This window comes from Lontra canadensis, unplaced genomic scaffold (assembly GCF_010015895.1).
Source record: "Lontra canadensis isolate GAN:19392208 unplaced genomic scaffold, GSC_riverotter_1.0 scaffold104, whole genome shotgun sequence".
Taxonomy (NCBI): Eukaryota; Metazoa; Chordata; class Mammalia; order Carnivora; family Mustelidae; genus Lontra; species Lontra canadensis.
This window is the reverse complement of record NW_022631098.1, coordinates 329115-346781: the sequence shown is the minus strand read 5'-3', so window position 1 is coordinate 346781 and position 17667 is coordinate 329115. Positions and strand designations below refer to the sequence as shown.

Below are 17667 nucleotides of genomic sequence, written 5' to 3'. Positions count from 1 at the left end.
GGAGTGGGATGGCAGCGGTGCTGGGGGGCCCGCGGAGGAGGGGATCCCCGGGGCTCTGGCCGCCCCTTGGCTCGTCCGTGTGCCGGGTCGGGGAGGGCTATGGGCGATGGGGAGCGCGCCGCTCGGGGCCCCCGGAGCTGTGCCCCGCGGCCGCCCCGACCTGGCCTCCCCGCCGGCCCTGGGACCCCTCGCTGCGGCCGTGCGGTGGCCCGGGCACCGGGGGCCCTAGGAGCGGCGGAGCGCACTTAGCTCAGCAGCCTTCCTCGGCGGCTCCGTTCCTTGGCTCGGTTGTTTTCCCAGGCCTGACCGAGGGCCGTCTGGACGCCTCAGGGGGACCCTCGTGACCACAGCCCCTGCGGTACTGGCCTCTGCGGAGCCCTGTCGATGCCCAACTTCGCGGTAGATGAGATGCCATCCGCTGAGATGTAGACGGTCCCCTCCGCCCTTTGGCGGCCAGGGGACGTCAGCCCAGGGCCAGCAGTAGTCATTCACACAGCGACCTAAGGATTACTTCCACCCTCTTTAAGATGGCTTCTATTCTGTTTTTATCTATGCTTGTTTCTGTTAAGTTTTCCTGATCTCACAAGCCCCTTCCAATCCTTTGCAGGTAGGTGGGGTTTTGAACGCCCAACACACGCAAATCCTCAAAGGGATGTAACGTAGTGTCTTGATAGATCAACCGGGGTAATACTTACTAAGAGCCTGTGTCAGGGGCGCTATGTAAGATCTGCTTGCCACCTGCAGAGAGCTTACAATCTGGCAAAGCAGAGGGAACATGTGCCAAAACCCCGCGGTGAGTGAAAATGTGTAGGTTCGTGAAGTATACGGTGCCCGCTAATTCTCCTGTCCCCGATGATCACAACTCCGTTCTCCATTTTTAACTTTACGTATCTGAGCATATGGTAACTTCTCCGCCCTTGGCTTTTTGAACTGATTTTTTTAATTTCACTGTTTCCAAAACACTACCATGCTCTGTGCAGTAGTAATTATTGTTACTGATGGAGAATCTGAGATGAGAAAGAGAAATCTGTGGGACGATTTCAACGCAGGTTTAGGAATTCATAGTCCATTCTTTTAGCATTGAACTGAGCTCTGTGTATTCATCTGTAGAGCCTCGCAGACAGATAGTGCAGTGGTTATTCGTACTTGCTTTCTCTGCCTAGAATATTCTGTCCTCCCGTCCTCACATTTCTTGTTCCTCTGTGTCATTCTGGTCTCGGCTCAAGTGTCATACCTAGGAGAATGTCTCCGTACAAGCTCACTCTCCCCACTCCCTTCTATCCCTGGTACTACGGTGGACATTCTTTTTCGGTTTGTTTAATGGAATCCCCTTCCCTGTCTACTTTGTAAATTCTTACTTGTCCTTCAAGGCTTAGGGCAAACCCGACCTTTTCTTGAGGACAACCCCGGAGTTTTTTGTTTTGTTTTGTTTTTTAATTCTCTGTTTAATTCATTTGGCAACTATTCTTACACAGCCTTATGACATCTATTATCCCGAATTATTTTTATGTGTGTCAGAATGTAAACTACTTGAGAGGGAATTTAATGCATACCTTACGTTTTACAAATAGTATACACATGTTTTGATGAATTTTTACAATAGATTTTACTCCTTTTATAAGCTAACCTTGGTATTTATATTCTGTCTACCTTTACTTCCCTTGTTTTTTTCTTAAGGAAATATAAAGTGTGCCTAACTATATTCAGGATTCCCAAACACTTTATTGTGATTTTTTTTTTTTTTTTTATTGCATTGGTGAGGGGAAAAAGAGGACTGAAGTGTTAGGGGTTCAGCAAGCTTGTAATAGTCAACTTGCCAGATCCTGAGCTGTCGCTTCTTAGTGGGATTCTGAGAAACCTGTGTTCTTTTTCCAGTTCCACCACCAGTTATCTGTGTGACTTTGGGAAAATCACATAACCTCTCCCGGGTTTCAATTTGATTGGAAAAGCATCAAATGAAATCCTCTAAGTTTCATCGATTTTGGGGAGCAGGGGAGATAATGTTCATTAGCTTCTTATTGGGTCACAACTTTATTCCATTGCAAAGCTTAATTTTTCAAGACTTTAATAAGTATTTTTTTTTAATTCTACCAGTTACCCAAGAAATCTTGCTACCTTTCCCCCCTCAGTTTGCATATCCAATCTATTCTCCATTCTATCGGTTCTGCTTCTAAACTAGAGCTACCATCTAAATTTCTCCTTCTCCACTGTTAACACTCTGGTCTAAACCACCATCCTGTCACACCGGCAAGACTATTTCATTATCTAGCCTGCAGGAGAAGGGGCAACATTGTTTTCCTAAGTCCTCCCTGCCGTGAGCACTTCTGAAGCAGCCGGTCTGCAGAGCTAGGTCTCCCAAGTCCACGTCCTTGTTCACTGCATCATATGTGCTTCTGACCAGACAGTGTAGGAGAGGCCAGCAAGATAGGAATCCTGAAGAGCGTTGTGCTCCAGAAACTAGAGATGCGTGTTTTAAGAAGTGGGGACTAGTTAGCAACGTGAGTTAACTAAAATGTGGAGAGAGAAGATGAGAGCACGGTGTGGTGACACTGACTCAGCAGGATGTAGGGTGAGAGCACTGGACGGTAGTGGGCTCAGATAGCCACTGGATGGAAAGCTGCTACAGACTTTCTGGGTCAGGGAGTGGAAAACCGGGATGGTCGGTAGAGGGTAATGGAAGTTCAAAGGACAGATTTTTGTTTGACATTTAAAGATGGGAGATAGTACAATGTGTCTGCTGATGGAATCTGTCCAGTGCAGGGGAGAATGTGTTGATGCAGGAGAGGCGGTAGTTGTGTGGGTGCGCGTGCCCGCATGTGTGCATGCTACTCTAGAGTGTACTCCAGAGTGGGGGACCCTGTCTCACTGGTTTTGGCTGTACGCCCAGTAGTTAGAACAGTACTTGCCAAAGTAACAGCTACTCTGTAAACTTTCTAATATCTGTTGAATAAATGATTAACTTGGACACTATTTCTCTTACCTCCTTTTTAAAAAAATTCTTCACATATCAGCCAGAAATATATTTTAAAAAAATAAATCAGACCATGTCACTGCGCAGTGCAAATTCTTCTGTGATCCCAACTGCATGTAGAATGGAATTCCAGCCCCCTGAGGCCTATCGGGTCCCACATGAGGTGATGCCCGCCTTCTGGAGCCCTACTTCCCCTGCATTCTTCTCTCCTTAACTGAATTCTAGTGATGCTGGCCTTCTTTCATGTCCTCAAACAGAAGGACTCCTTACCACATTAGGGCTTTATACAGGATTTCTCCCCCCCAACTTCTTGTCTTGATATCATTCAGGTGTCCACTTAAATGACACCTTCTGAGGAAGACACTCCCTGAGACTATAGTGAACCAGAGCAAAAATCTCCTGGAGCCACATGGTCCTGGGCCAGCTCCCTGGGACCTGCCGTATAACCTTGAGCAAACTGCAGAAGGTCTTAAGGCCCCAGCTCCCCTTCCTGTGAAGTGCAGACAGTAGCAGTATCTGATTTACACACTCCTTTTGAAGACTCAAGAGTATATGGAGCAGCGGTACAGAGTGAGCCCTCTGTAAGTGTTACCAGGGTCACTCCCTGACAGGGCTGAATATCCCCATTGTTCTTTCTGTTCCTTTCCCAGCTGTTTCTTCACCGTGTTTGCAACAATGTCTAATTTATCAGTCTTCCTCCCTAGATAGGAACCACCAGGAAAGCAAGGATCACGTCTGCCTCTATCCTCCATCCCTTCTGACTAATTCCCTACCTGGCACACAGTTAGCAGTCTGTGACAAATATTAATTAGGATAGGCCAGAAATCACGCTCGGTTTTGAAATCTAGTGACCAAACTCGCATCACTGGAGAGCCTGACGGAATCAAAGCCCAGACCAGTCTTGGTGCAGCCTCCGTGGAATCCGGCACTCCTGTCAAGCACTTGCATTTTCTGTTGTTACTTTGTATCAATCTTGCAGACTTGATTCTTGTACTTTTATTGATTCAATTATTTAAATCAAATTTTAATGGAAGATGTTAAAAGGAAGAAGGAGACGATAGTATTAAAAATTGATTCAGTGTTTTGAGCAGGAAGGAGTTTTGTTGAAGCTACGATGCACCCTTACACACCGCTGTCTCATGCGCTTCGAAGAAAGAAAACACTGTCATCATCAGCTACGATACAACTCCTTATCGCCCGGTATTTTTCATTCTCAAGGAAAGCCCTTTTAAAATTTTCGTATATCACCCCAGTACACACGCAAAATTAGCTGAGATGCCCTTAAAACATTTTCACATTCAGAGTCCAGTGCTTCAAATTCACTTGCAACTCGGAATCTCGAAGTCCATGTTTTTCTACATAATATTCTGTTATCAAGAGCATTAGTGATGCATCATTTCTTTTTTTTTTTTTAAGATTTTATTTATTTATTTATTTGACAGATCATAAGTAGGCAGAGAGGCAGGCAGAGAGAGAGGGGGAAGCAGGCTCCCCGCTGAGCAGAGAGCCCGATACAGGGCTGGATCCCAGGACCCTGAGATCATGACCTGAGCCAAAGGCAGAGGCTTAACCCACCGAGCGACCCAGGTGCCCCTGATGCATCATTTCTTGAATGACTATCTGTTATTATCTCCAGGGCTGTCTTTGAAGACATGGATACCCATTCTTCACATTCTGATGCACAGTTTGATGCACATAGGGACAAATAGGTCATGTTACTACCTGGCCAGAAGCAATAAGATACCTGTCAATTTCAGATATGTTTAGGGTGGAAAAAATGTGTCTTAAAATTAGTAAAAAATTAGGGGCACCTGGGTGGCTCAGTGGGTTAAGCCTCTGCCTTCGGCTTGGGTCATGATCTCAGGGTCCTGGGATTGAGCCCCGCATCGGGCTCTCTGCTCGGGGGGAGCCCGCTTCCCCCACTCTCTCTCTCTGCCTGCTTGTGATCTCTCTCTCTGTCAAATAAATAAAATCTTTTAAAAAAAATCAGTGAAATATTATATTGAATTTGCAGAATATTTGAAGAAAAAATTGCCTTATACCTTTTAACAAGATTTAAGAATTGTTTTAACAATAATGTTATTAAGTACATGTTATTACTGAGTTTAACCATTAATATTGATACACCACCTGACAATATTAATTTATTATTTATGACATAGCTTAAGCATCACAACAGTACGATGTATAGGTGTGTCTGCCTTGAACACAAGGAAGCGAAAGCCTCAGAGAGCCTCCATAGGGGCCGCAGTATGGTGATGAGCTACTTAGGACCCTATTCCTTCAGCCTCGAGTCCTGAATTCTTGGCTATATGCAAAATACACTACTACTATGAGTGCACATTTACTCCGACCAAATTTAAGAAATGAAGATTTCAGCTTCTTTGCTCTTTCATTCTGTACAGAATATACACGGCAGGCTTTATCTTTTAACAGTGTCATAAAAGTGAATATCTATATATGACTCTAATATGTTTGAGAATACTTATTTGAGGATACTTAAAATTTTCTTTCTTTTTTTCTTTTTTTAAAGATTTTATTTATTTATTTGAAAGAGAGAGCGCGAGAGTGCACACACAAGCCAGGTAAGAGGCAGAGGGAGAAGTAGGCTCCCCACTGAGGGGGGAGCCTGACTCGGGCTCGATCCCAGGACCCTGGGATCATGACCTGAACCTAAGGCAGATGCTCAACCGACGGAGACACCTAGGTGCTCTGAAACTTAAAAATGTCTAGTAAAGTTTGCTTTTTGTTACTATTTATAGAAATGAGAATTCTTTATATCTCTATCATTGGGTTCAATGAACAGTGAGCCTCAAAAGAGACTTAATCCAACACAAGATCCGAATTCAATACATATTTTTAATGATAATAAAGTTAATTAAAATGTGTTTGTGGCTGAAGTTTATTAAAATTTATTTCCTCAAGACTCACATCACTATGTAGAAATACAGTTTTTATCCTTTTGAAAGTCTCAGGTTTGAGTACCTTTTAGCTTTTTTGTTTTACATGCAACTTCGCTTTTGAAAACCGAGGAATAGGCCACCTGGATGGCTCAGTTGGTTAAGCATCGGACCCTTGATTTTGGCTCAGGTCATGATCTCTGGGTCGTGGGGTTGGGCTCCACACCAGGTGTGGAGTCTGCTTGGGGTTCTCTGTGTACCGCTGGCCTTCCTGCTTGTGCTTACTCTCTCTCAAGTAAATTAATAAATCTTAAAAAAAAAAAAAAAAGAACTACTTACACTAAAAAAGAAAACAATGTTTTCTTTGCATTTTTAAAGTGTTTTGAACAAGAACAAAACCGGGATATCAGTTTTTAAACTGAATTTCTATTTTGTGGTCTTTAATTTTTATTTTGAAATAATCACATAAATATAGGAAGTTACAAAAATAGTATGAAGCAGTCCCAGGTGCCCTTCACCCAGTTTCCCCAAGGCAGCATCTTCCATGGTTATTGCCTAAAATCAAAATCAGGAACTTGACTCTGGTGCACTGTGTGGGGACAGTCCTATGTCATTTTATCACATGTATAGATGCCTGTAGCTGATCAAGTCACAGATTATTACAATTCACTGCAGAAGTCTCCCTATGCATTCCTGCCCCTCCACCCCCACCACATTCCTCAGCCCCGGAAACCACTAATATGTTGTCCATCTCTATCATTTTGTCATTTCAAGAACGTTCTAGAAATGGAAACATACAGTATGTGACCTTTTGAGATTATCCTTTTTCACTCATCATAATGCTCTTGAAATTCATCTAAGTTGTGATGTATATCAGTGGCTTGTTCCTTTTTAATGGTGGGCAGTATTCCATGGTATGGAAGTACGACAGTCAGTATACTCGTCCATATGTTGAGCAACATTTTGGATGTTTATGGTTTTTGACCATACAATTCTAAGTGCTATGATAAACCATGTACAGATTTGTATTTCTCTAGGATAAATGTGCTCATATCAGTGATTATTGGCTAATATAATGTGTACTTAGTTCCCCATTTTTATTGAGATGTAATTGACATATAGCATTGTGTTAGTTTTAGGTGTACAAGAGAATGACTTGATATTTGTAAATATTATGGAATGAATACCACAATAAGTTTAGTTAACATTCATCACCTTGCAGAATGTTGTCTTCTGCTGATAGCTTTTAAGATTTACTCCCAGAGCAACGTCCAAATAGAGAACTCAGCATTGTTAACTGCAGTCCTCATGCTGTACATTACATCTCCAGAATTTAGTTCTCTTATAACTGGAAATTCATAGTTTCACCCCCTTCCCTCAGTTCCCCTATCCCCCATCCCCTCTGGCAAACTACCACCTTTTCTCTGTTCCCATGAGGTTTTTTTTCTTCTTCAAGATTCCACATTTAAGTGACATTCTACAGTCTACATTTATTATTTCACTTAGCATAATGTCCTCAAGGTCCATCTGTGCTGTTGCAAATGGCAGGATTCCTTCTTTTTTTATGGCTAATGCTCTACTGTGTGTGTGTCTGTGTGTGTGTGTATTTCACATTTTCTTTATCCATTTATCAATCTACAGACACTTAAGTCATTTCCTTATCTCGGCTGTTGTGAATATGCTGCTGGAACACAGCAGATAGATGCCTCTTCAGGATAGTGATTTAGTGTCCTTTCAGTTCACACCTAGAAGCTGAATTGGTTAAGATCATATTGTAGTTTCATTTAAAATTTTTGAGAAACCGCCACACTACTTTCTATATTGGTTGCACCAGTTTTCATTCACACCAAAAGTATACAAGGTTCCCTTTTCTTCACATCCCCAACAGCACTTGCTCTTATCTTTTTGACAAAAGCCAGACTGACAAGTGTGAGTTTGTATCTCGGGGTTTTGATTAGCTTCTTCCTGATCATTAGTGACACTGAGCATCACCTCATGTACCTGTTAAGCCAGTGAATAGCTTTGGAAAAATATCTATTCATGTTCACTGCCCATTTTTAATTGGATTACTTGGAGTTTTGTTTTGTTTTTTTGCTCTTGAGTTCTAGAAGTTCCTTACAAATTTTGGATATTAACAACTTACCAGATGCGCGGGTTAAGAATATTTTCTCCCAGTCTGTAGGCTGACCTTTCATTTGGTTGATCACTTATTTTATAGTGTAGAAGTTTTGTAGGTGATGTAGTCCCACTTCTTTATTTTTTATTTTGTTGCTTGTGCCTTACGTGTCTTATCCACCACCCCCCCAAAATAATTGCTATTACCAATGTCAAGGAGTTTATCCCCTACTTTTCTTCTAGGAGTTTTATAGTTTTTAGTCTCACATTTCAGTATTTAACTGACTTAATTGTTGTGAATGGTGTGAGATATGGTTCTGGTTCCATTCTTTTGCATGTGAATATCCAATTGTCCTAGTGTGATTTATTGAAGAAACCATCTTTTCACCATTGAGTACTCATGCCATCCTTGTTAAATAATAGTTGTCCATTTATGTGTGAATTTACTTCTGGTCTCTCAGTTCTTTTCCATTAGTCCATGTGTTTGTCTTTATGCCAGTGCCATACTGTCTCGATTACTATAGCTTTGTAATATAATTTAAAATCAGGAAGTGTAGGGGCACCTGGGTGGCACAGTCAGTTAAACATCTGCCTTTGGCTCAGGATCTCAGGGTTCCAGGATCAAGCCCCATATCAGGCTCCCTGTTCAGTGGAGAGTCTGCTGCTCCCTTACCCCTTCCTCCCCCACCACCCTCTTCTGCTCTCTCTCGTACACACTCTCAAATAAGTAAATAAAATCTTTTAAAAAAATCAGGAAGCGTGATGCATCTAGCCTTGCTGTTCTTTCTCAGGATTACTTTGGCTATTGCAGGATTACTCTGGCTGTGTAGATAGTTCTTTATGAATTTTAAGATTATTTTTCTATTTTTATGAAAAATGCCTTAGGTATCTTGATAGGGATTATATTCAGTTTACAGAGGAGTTTAGGTAGTATGGACAGTTTAATAATATTAATTTTTCCAATCCATGAACACAGGGTATATTTCCATTTATTTATATCTTCTCCAATTTCTTTCAACAATGTTTTATAGTTTTCAATTTATAAGTCATTGACCTACTTGGTTAAATTTACTCCTAAGTATTTTATTGTTTTTGATGCTGTTGTAAATGAGATTGTTTTCTTTGTTTTAAATTTTAATTTGTTAGTATATAGAAATGTTACTGATTTTTGTATGTTGATTTTGTATCCTAGAGCTTCACTGAAGTCATTTATTAGTTGTTACATGTTTTTTTGGTGTAGTCTTTAGGATTTTCTGTATACAAAACATCATCTGCAAACAACGACAATTTTACTTTTTTCCTTTCCAATTCTGATTCCATTTATTTGTTTTTCTTGCCTCATTGCTCTGGCTAGAACTTCCAGTACTGTGTTAAATAGTGATGAAAGTGGACAACCTTCACTTGGTCCTAATATTAGAGGAAAAACTTTCAACCTTTCACCATTGAGTTTGATGTTAGTTGTGGGTTGTCATGTATGGCCTTGAGAATTCTATGCCCAGTTTGCTTCTATGCCCAATTGAGAATTTTTATCATGAATCGATGCTGAATTTTTAAATGTTTTTCTCCATCTGTTGGGATGATCATATTACTTTCATCTTTTTAATTAATGTGGTAAATTACAATTTTTGATTTGCAAGTGTTCACTCATCCTTGCCTCCTAGGAATGAATCCTAATTGATCATGGTATATTATCCTTTTGGTGTGCTGTTGGATTCAGTTTGCTAGAACTTGGTTGAGACTTTTTGCATCTTTCGTCACCGGGGATATTGGCTTGTAAGGTTTTTTGTTTTGTTTTGTTTTTGTCTTGTTTTTGTAGTGGCCTTATTTGGCTTTGATATCATGGTAATGCTGGCTCAGTTGGTTAAGGACTGCCTTCAGCTCAGGTTGGGTTACCTGCTCAACAGGGAGTCTGCTTCCTCCTCTGCTCCCCCAAACCTTCCCCCCTTCCCTGGCTCCATGCTCCCTTTCTCTCTCTTTTGCTCTCTTTCTCTCTCAAATAAAATACTTAAAATTTTTTTCAATATATTTGCAAATTTTCCCATTATTGATTTCTGCTTTCATATGATTGTTGCTAGAAAATATAGTTTGTGTGATTTCAGTCTTCTTATATTTGCTACAACTTGTATTATGGCCTAACATTTGCTCTATCCTACAAAATGTTCTGTGTCTGTATATGTCACTTAGGTCCTTGTGATTTATAATGTTATTCAAATCCACTGTTTCCTTACTGATTCTTTGGATAGTATATCCATTGCTGAGTAGGATATTAAAGTCTCCAGTTATTATTTTATTGCTATTTATTTCTGTCAGTTCTGCTAGTATTTGCTTTATATATTTGGTTCTCTGATATTAGGTGCATAAACATTTACAATTATGTATTTTTAATGGATTGACTCCATTATCATTATATAAGGACCTTCTTCATCTCTTTTGACTATTTTTAAAGTCTCTTTTGTCTGATATGAGTATAGCATCTCTGCCTTCTTTTGGTTATGATTTGTGTGAAATATTTTTTTCCCATTCCTTCACTCTCAGTCTGCATGTGTTTTTAAAACTACAGGGAGGGATGCCTTCATGGTTCAGTTGGTTAAGTGGCTGCCTTCGGCTCAGGTCATGATCCTAGGGTCCTGGGTTTGAGTTCCATATCAGGCTCCTTGCTTAGCAGGGAACCTGCTTCTCCCTCTGCCTGCAGCTCTCCCTGCTTGTGTGCTCTCTCTTTGACAAGTAAGTTAAAAAATAAAATAAAATAAATAAAGCTACAGTGAATCTCTCATAGGCAGCTTATTATTGGATCTTGTATTTTTCTCTATTCAGTTATCCTGTGTCTCTTGAATGGAGAATTTAATCCATTTATACTTAAATTGTTAATACGTCAAGACTTACTACTACCATTTTGTTAACTGTGTTCTATTTTGTAGATACTTTGTTGCTTCTTTGTGGTTTGATGACTTTTTGCGGCAATATTTTGTCATTCTTTTATCATAATCTTTTATGTGACCACTTCAGGGTTTTCTTTTTTGGCTACTGTGATGCTAACATAAAATCTATCTATAACATTATATTTTAAGTTGATAACAACTCAATTTTACTAACATAAACTTTAAATTTTTACTTCTCCCCTCACTCACAGTTCCAGTTATTAGTGTTTCAGTATGTATGTTCATATACATATGTATATGTGAATATATATATAGAATTTTCAGGATTTTATTTCTAAGTAATCTCTGCACCCACTGTGGGGCTCACACTCACAAACCTGAGATCAAGAGTCACATACTCCACTGACTGAGCAAGCCAGGCACCCCTCAGTTTACATATATTTTATATTATGTATCCAAAAATAAATTATTATAGTTGAAACTAGAGGTATAAATAAATTACATATTTGAGAATACGATTACAATATTGGAGAATCTGATTTTGACTGTATATTTACTATTACCAGTTCTACAAACATATATATATTTTTATGATGTTAATTAGCATCATTTTATTTCTCCTTGAAAAACTACCTAGTATTGCTTGTAAGGCAGATGTAATGCTGATTAACTTCCTTAGCTTTTATTTGTTGAGAAATTCTTTACCTCTCATGAATTTCTGAAAGACTACTTCACCAGCTATACTATTCTTAGTTAACAGCTTCTGTTTCTCTTTCAGTACTTTGAATATATCACCTCATTCTCTCCTGATTGAAACGTTGCTATTGAGAAATCTGTCCATAGTCTTATGGTAGGGATCACATATCACTGTGATGTGTCAGTCTTTTGCTGCTTTCAAAATTCTTTGTCTGTGACTTTTGACAATTAAAATGTGTCTCTATGTAGCCCTTTTTGGATTCAATCTATTTGGGGTCTTTTGGGTGTCATTATTCTGATACCCATTTTTCTCCTCATGTTTGGGAAGTTTTCAACCATTATTGTTTTTAAATACTTTCTGTCCCCTTTTCCCCACTCTCTTCTTCTTTGGGATTCTTACAATGCATATTTGTTCTTTAGATGGTGTCCTAGGAGTCCTGTATGCTTTCTTTACTCTTTTTAATTCTTCTTTCTTTTTGCTGTTCTGACTGGAAAATTTCACGTGCCCTATTGTATAGTTCACTGATTCTTCTGCTTGATGAAGTCCGCTGTTGGAAGTTCTTTTTTTTTTTTTTTAATTTAAAAGACTGTATTTATTTATTTGACAGACAGAGATCACAAGTAGGCAGAGAGGCAGGCAGAGAGAGGGAGGAAGCAGGCTCTCTGCTGAGCAGAGAGCCCAATGTGGGGCTCAATCCCAGGACCCTGAGATAATGACCTGAGCCAAGGGCAGAGGCTTTAACCCACTGAGCCACCCAGGCGCCCCTACTGTTGAAGTTCTCAATTGAATTCTTCAGGGAAGTCACTGGATTCTTCACTTATAGGATTTCTTTCTTTCTTTCTTCTTTCTTTCTTTTTGTGGTTTCTATTTCTTGTTGAACTTCTCATTTTGTTCATGCATATCTCCCCCAATTTTGTTTAGTTATTTGTGTTTTCTTGTAGTTAACTGGACTTCTTTAAGAGGAATAATCTGAATTACTTGCAGACAATTCACAGATCTCCCATTTCTTTAAGGTCAATTATTGGAGCTTTATTATTCTCCTATGGTGATGTCAATGTTTATCTGATTCTTTATCATCCTTGCTTCTTTGTGTTGTTATCTGCACGTTTGAGTAAGCAGTCTCCTCTTCCATACTTTACAGGTTGTCTTCTCCAGAAATGGTCTTCCCCCAGTCAGTTCACCTTGATTCTGGACTGGTCAGCAGGCAGCATCCTTGGTCAGGTGGGGCTTGCTGACAGGGTCTCTGTTTGGGCAAGGCTGCTGCCTGAGCTCTGAGGTCAGGCTGGGTGCCTCTGGCTGGTGGGTTCCTGCCTACACGAAGCTGTGGGATGCACTCTGCAGGAATTCTCTGGCTAAACTTCCAACTCAAGTAGGACTGGTGCTATACTCAGCAGCTAGGAAGGGCTACAAATATGCTTCCTTGCCTGAGTGGAGTTGTAAGACAGTCTCCATGGCCCTTTAGCTTGATGTTTGGGGATCTGTATCCAGAAGAGCTACCCACCAAACTCCTGGGTCAGACAGTGCCACCAGCTGTGCTCTGCAGATGGAAAGACTGACTGGCTTGGTGCTCCACTCAGGTGCTATTGTACACTTAGCTGTAGGTTGGGCTACATAGCTTCCCAGGTGTTCTGGTTAGGCTTGCTCGTTGGGACTTGGCACTGAAGATAGTGCCAAGCAGGGCTTCAGATTTGCTTCCCCACATGGGGAAAGGCTGTATAACAGCCTCCACAGACAGGTGGACTTGGTAGTCAGGGACATGAGTCAGGCAAAACACACTGAGCTCCCTAGACAGATGGGGTCACCACCTGGGCTCTGCAGATGGGCAGGCACCCTGCTTAGGTACTCCTCTTAAGTGCTGCTGAGCTATTCAGTTTCCCAGATGCTCCGGTCAGGTTTCCTGGTGGCGTGAAGCTAGGGGCTGCACTCAGCAGTAAGCAGGGCTATGAATTAGCTTTCCTGCCAGGCAGGGTGGCAAAAATAGGCTCTAAGGCCAGCAGGGCTCATTGTTTGGGGTCTTGAATCAGGCAAAACTGCACCCTGAGTTCCCTGACCAGATGGAGTCACCATGTCATGGTTAGCTTTTTAAAAACCTTCCAAATAATTTATATTAGCTACATGTGAATGATACAGTGTCTCTCTGGCTTCTCAATCATTCGATATTATCAGTATATTTTTATTAGCCATTCTAATGGATAGGTAGTGCGATTTCATTGTGGTTTTAATTTTGTATTTCCATGACTAATGATACTGAACATGCCTTCATGTGTTCATTTCTGTATTTTCTTTGGTGAAATATTTCTTCATATCTTCTGCCCATTTTTTAATTGAATTTTTGTTTTCTTTACTGATAGATTTTGAGAATTCCTTATACATTGTAGATATTAATCTTTTATCAGATTTCATTTGCAAATATTTTCTCCCAGGCTATGATTGTCTTTTCTTTCACAGAGGAAACGTTTTCAATTTGGTAACATTCAACTACCATTTTTCCTCTGTTTAATGGATTGTGCTTTTAATATCATAGATCTAAGAATTGAGATCTAAGAACTTCCAGTACTGTGATGAATAGTAATAATAAAAAGTGGACATATTTGCCATTTTCATCATCTTAGAGAAAAAGCATTCCGTCTCCTGCGATTTAGTTTTGTTTATTTCTTTGTTTTTGTATTGTCTTTGTCTGGGGCACCACAGTAGTACTGACTTACTTCGGAAGTGTTCCCTCCTCTTCTGTATTCTGGAGGAAATTGTACAGATTTAGTATTCACTTTTTTTAAAACTTCTGGTAAATTCAATGTCTTTAATAGTTACAGGGCTGTTCAAATTTTATATTTCATCTTGAGTGAGTTGTGGTAATACATGGGTTCTTTGAGAAATTAGTCCATTTCATCTGTCCTATCACACTGTTACATGTAGAGTTGTTTATAATATTCCTTTCCTTTTCCTTCTGATTATCTTCAAGGTCTGTAGTGATTCCCCTATTTCATTCCTGATATTATTAATGCACGTCTTCTTTCCTTCATTCCTTGTTAATCTTGCTCAAGTTTGTCTATTTCATTGAACTTTTCAAAGAATTGAACTTTCACTGATTTTCTCTGTGGTTTTCCATTTTTAATATCATAGAGTTCTGCTCTTTATCATTTCCTTTCACATAACTTTATTGAGTTTATTTTGCCCTTCTTCTCATAGTTTCTTCAGGTTGAAGCAAAATTTATAACACTGCCTAATGTAGATCTCAGCATATGTAAGGAATTATTTAAAATGATTAAATAAGAAAGATATGAGGGAGTGTAAAGGGAAGTGAAAGAGTGTAAAGTTTATACACTTTATTCACACTGGTAAAATATTTGCACAAATATTATTATAACATATATTATACACACACACATATATGCACACATATAAATGTAATACATAGAACAACCACTAAAAAGTCCATACAAAGCTGTACACTCATAGCCACTATAGCTAAATCAAAATGGAATTCTGCAAAGGGTTAAGTAACTTAAGTATCTCATAGGAAAGGCAGAAAGTAACTCACAGGAATTTGAGTAAAGAAAGTTACTCCAAGTAACTCATAGGAAGGCAGAAAGAAGAAAAATAAATTAATTAAAAACAGAAATCACAGAAAACAACCAAAAAGCAGACCTAAGTATCAATGCATCAATAATTGTACTAAATATAAATGGTCTATATATGCCAGTTAAAAGACAGAGATTAGCAGAATAGATTTTCAAAAAATGATCCAATTTTATACAATTCTATAAGTTATTCACTTCAAATGGAATGATAAAAGTAGGTTAAAAGTCAACAAGCAGGTTGAAAATATACTATGCAAGCATTAATTAAAAGTAAACAGGTATGGTTATATCAATACTAGACAAAATGGATGTCAGCAAGGAAAATTATGAGGGACAGAGAGGAATATCACATGTCTATCCGCCAAGAAGTCACAGCAAACCTAATTGTCTAGGTACCAAACAACAGAGCTGCAAAATATGTGAAGCAAAAACTGATGGAACTGTTAAGAAAAACAGACAAATATACTTAACAGCTGGATACTTTACTATTTCCCGGTCTTAAATTAATAGAACAAGAAGAGAGTAAGAAATGACACAAAACACAATACCATCAATCAATAGAATCGAATCAACATTAATAGAAAACTCCCCCTAACAAAAGAACACACAGTATTTTCAACTGTCATGGAACATATACCAAGTAACCATATCCTGATGCACAAAACAAACCTCAAATGACTGAAAAGAATAAAAATCACAAAGACTTTGCCATTACTCATTGAGGCATCTCTGTGAGGGCTGCTTTAAAATTCTTGGTAGATAATTTTGACATCTGTGTCATCTCTGCATATCTTTTTTTAAAAAAATATTTTATTTGTTTATTTGACAGAGAGTTAGAGAGAGAGCACAAGTAAGCAGAGCGTCAGGGAGAGGGGAAGAGAGAGAAGCAGGCTCTCTGCTGAGCAGGGAGCCTGATGTGGGGCTCAATCCCAGGACCCTGGAATCATGACCTGAGCTGAAGGCAGCCGCTTAACCAACTGAGCCACCCGGGCGCCCCTCTGTTCGTATCTTTTGATTATCTTTTCAACTTGACATATACCTGATTTTGGATATATTGGGTATTATGTGGTAAGATTCTAGATCATATTTAAATCCTGTGCTTTAGGTTTTTGTTTTTTGTTTTTTTGTGTTTTTTTTTTTTTAATTGTTCTGTTGGGTTAAGGTCACCACCTCATTACTGCTAGGTTGGGATGGAAGTCCTGATTTTCCACCCCATCTTTGTGGACACCTGGGAGAGGAGGGCTGCTGGACAGAGTTAGGAGTTAAGTTTCCCCTCTTTGCATCCTCTGATACCACTGTGGCTGGGAGAAGGAGGGGCACATCGTTGCTACCTCTCCATGAGGTCTCCATTGACATCATTGTGGGGTGCCTTCAGGCTTGAATATCACGTTATAACTACAAAAGTTAAGAGTCTCTCACCATTTATTTGCCTACCAATGTTTACCTATTAACAGAAATGGAAGTTTTGTCATATGGTATTGTTCTCTGATTTATTGGTTAAAAGGTCCAGAAAGATTAGCTTTGTAACACAGACACAGATGGCAGATTTAGACTGTTATAATCAGTGATCAAAATTTGCCTCCCTGGTGCCACTTTCTCCTCAGTGTATTAACATGCTCAGGTCTCAAATAAAAGAAAACAAAATTTCCTAGAATTCACCTATTCCTCAAGTCCTTATCTCACTGAACTTCTTTAAAAAATAATTTATACAAATTGTGTCCATTATTTCCTCATTAAGCTACTGTAGTGTAGCCTCTCCTCACCCCACCCCAAAATCATCAGTGGTGTTTTCTCAGTTCTTACCTCAGCTTTGGATGATGTGTGAGTATTTCCTACACAGAAATTCTCTTCCTTTGCCCTCCACCGCCTCTCCTACTTTTCCTTCATTTCCGTCCCTGTTCTTTGTGAGTTCTTCCTTAGTCAACAAACTTTGTCACCTGTGTCTTCCACAAATTGTACTTTCTGCTATATTTTCAGTTCATCTAGATATCACCTGGTAGGTAGCTGTTCATACACAAATAATTCTTCAACTAAGTGGTCTATGCCTTAAGGTGAGTTATCCTCAGTGTTCCATTCTTGGACCTCTTCTTTAATAATTTTATTTATTTTCCTTGATTGATTTTTATCTGTTTCAATGGCTTTAGTTATCTTGTGGACTGAGTTCCCCTATCCCCTTCATAAACCTTCCCATACCCTTTCTCTTTGATAGCACTTAACTTTATCATGATTAAATAAAGTTTACATATACAAAAGTACTCAAACCAAGTTAAGAAAATAGAAAATTTCACCTTCTCTGCTTGGCCATTCTATATGGAATAAACATGGCAGGCTTGAACTTATAACAACTTCATCAAAATAAATACCTGTGCGTAATGCAAATATAAAAATTTGATACTTGAAGTTACTTTTTTTTTTAAAGATTTTATTTTTTTATTTGACAGACAGACATCACAAGTAGGCAGAGAGGCAGGCAGAGAGAGAGGAGGGGAAGCAGGCTCCCTCCTGAGCAGAGAGCCCAATGTGGGAC

The 17667-nt window shown here is 39.4% G+C and overlaps 1 protein-coding gene across 5 annotated transcripts in view; it reads left to right on the top strand.

Moving 5' to 3' along the window:
* Window positions 1–17667, top strand: part of KBTBD3 (kelch repeat and BTB domain containing 3) — a 30751-nt gene that overhangs the window by 165 nt on the left and 12919 nt on the right. For 2 of the 5 annotated variants that reach the window (XM_032838378.1, XM_032838375.1), the window contains exon 2: window positions 12704–12783. The exons of 1 other annotated variant lie outside the window; for it this stretch is intronic. The gene's annotated coding sequence lies outside the window, so the exon portion shown is untranslated. Of the gene's footprint in view, window positions 1–12703; window positions 12932–17667 lie in introns of all 5 variants that reach the window. 2 more of the 5 variants (XM_032838377.1, XM_032838374.1) reach the window with 2 other exon arrangements.